The 2,399-nt window shown below is 49.1% G+C and overlaps 2 pseudogenes; both read left to right on the top strand.

Annotated features, from left to right (window-relative positions):
* The first annotated feature begins 1,106 nt into the window (after positions 1-1,106).
* Positions 1,107-1,494, top strand: LOC102735175 (COP9 signalosome complex subunit 6 pseudogene; annotated as a pseudogene).
* LOC145723868 (COP9 signalosome complex subunit 6 pseudogene) lies at positions 1,495-1,848 on the top strand (annotated as a pseudogene).
* Positions 1,849-2,399: the final 551 nt, after the last annotated feature.

Raw genomic sequence — 2,399 nt, 5'->3', positions numbered from 1 at the left:
AGGTGCAGGCTAGAAGCCAGAGCACGAGCATTCGGGGTGCTGCTGTGAGCTAGGGGAGCTGCTGGGCCTTGAGAAGTGGAATGGAGCCAGATGGAGGGAAGGCTGGGGAGGTCCTGAATGAGTTCTGTCTGGATGGGAATGGAGAGGGAACGGGGAAGTCGCTAAGGACATGGGAAGTGGAGTTTCCCTGTGTGACCCTGTGCCTAGGGGGACAGCGAGGTGGCAGAGCGGGAGGGGTGCCGAGCTGTCAGCTGGTTGAGGGGCCAAATGCAATGAGCAAGCTTTTAGCAGCCCTGAGGCTGCTGCACCTTCAGATGTCACTGTTACTTTTGGCTTCTAGTCCCAGAAACTGAGAGCTGTTTCCCTGGCTTTCCCTCCCCTTCCCTGGACACCTTTCCTCCCCTTCTGCCCCTCCCTCTCCTCTCCATCGCACTCCCCCTTTCTTCTCTCCACCATGCTCCCCCTTTCTTCTCTCCTCTTAATGATTCTTACCTTCTGTCCTATGCAGCAAAATCAGAAGTGGTCCCCTCCCCCCCAAGAAATTTGCACCCACCATGGGGGCCTCTCCAAACATCTTCCAGGTTTCCTCTCATTTCTTGGGTTTGCTGGTGGCCACGATGATAAAGGGCAGTGTCAGGAGTGGAAAGGAAGGAGGGTAGCCAAGAAGGGGTGTGAAGGTCTTGGTTTGTTCCAGGGACACCCACTGCTGTCCGGGCACCCTCTCTTCACCCCCACTCACCCCGTGCCCATTGCTTCTAACATGGTCCAACGGAAGCCAACTGTTTACCTGGACACTCTTGGTTCCTCCATCAGTAGAATCTCGTCAAAATACACAAAAGTAACCCATAATAGAAATAAAAATAGAGCAGAGCCATAAAGCCTAAACCCATCAGGAGAAGAGAAATAATAAAGATCAGAGCAGAAATCAATGAAATAGAAACCAAAAGAACAGTAGAACAGATCAACAAAACTAGGAGCTAGTTCTTTGAAAGAATTAAGAAGATTGATAAACCCCTGGCCAGACTTATCAAAAGGAAAAGAGAAATGACCCAAATAAATAAAATCATGAATAAAGAGGAGAGATCACAACCAACACCAAAGAAACAGGAGGGCCAAAATATCGAGGTGATGAACTCCTTTGAGCTGCTCTCCCACACCGTGGAGGAGAAGATTATCATTGACAAGGAGTATTACTACACCAAGGAGGAGCAGTTCAAACAGGTGTTCAAGGAGCTGGAGTTTCTGGGTTGGCATACCACCGGGGGGCCGCCTGACCCCTCCGACATCCACGTCCACAAGCAGGTGTGCAAGATCATCGAGAGCCCGCTCTTTCTTAAATTGAACCCTATGACGAAGCACACAGATCTTCCCGTCAGTGTTTTTGAGTCTGTCATCGATATAATCAATGGAGAGGCCACGATGCTGTTTGCCGAACTGACCTACACTCTGGCCACGGAGGAAGCCGAACGCATTGGCGTCGACCACGTGGCCTGAATGACAGCCACGGGCAGCGGGGAGAACTCCACTGTGGCCGAGCACCTGATCGCGCAGCACAGTGCCATTAAGATGCTGCACAGCCGGGTCAAGCTCATCTTGGAGTACGTCAAGGCCTCCGAAGCGGGAGAGGTCCCCTTCAACCATGAGATCCTGCGGGAGGCCTATGCTCTATGTCACTGCCTCCCAGTGCTCAGCACAGACAAATTCAAGACAGACTTTTACGATCAATGCAATGACGTGGGGCTCATGGCCTACCTTGGCACCATCACCAAAACCTGCAACACCATGAACCAGTTCGTGAACAAGTTCAATGTCCTCTATGATCGACAAGGCATTGGCAGGCGGATGTAGGGGCTCTTCTTCTGAGAGGGTACTTGAAGGGACAACGCACAGGTCGGACAATGGCCCCAAAGGGGGGGTGTCACACTCGTTAGAGAAACCTCCTGTCAATAATAAAAGGGGAGCAGCCCCTCAGCACCCCTAAAAAAAATTATAAGAACATATTATGAGGAACTCTATGCCAGCAAATTAGATAATCTGGATGCATTCCTAGAGATGTATCAACTACCAAACTGAACCAGGAAGAAATAGAAAACCTGAACAGACCTATAACCACTAAGGAAATTGAAGCAGTCATCAAAAATCTCCCAACAAACAAAAGCCCAGGGCCAGATGGCTTCCCAGGGGAATTCTACCAAACATTTCAAGAAGAATTAATGCCTATTCTTCTGAAACTGTTCCAAAAAATAGAAATGGAAGGAAAACTTCCAAACTCATTTTATGAGGCCACCATTACCTTGATCCCAAAACCAAAAAGAAGAATTACAGACCAATATCCTTGATGAACGTGGATGCAAAAATTCTCACCAAAATACTAGCCAATAGGATCCAACAGTACATTA

The sequence above is a fragment of the Leptonychotes weddellii genome, chromosome 10, assembly GCF_054177405.1.
Source record: "Leptonychotes weddellii isolate Sample4059 chromosome 10, ASM5417740v2, whole genome shotgun sequence".
NCBI classification, from domain to species: domain Eukaryota; kingdom Metazoa; phylum Chordata; class Mammalia; order Carnivora; family Phocidae; genus Leptonychotes; species Leptonychotes weddellii.
Note: the sequence above shows the minus strand (reverse complement) of the source record. Positions and strands in the feature narration are given on the sequence as shown.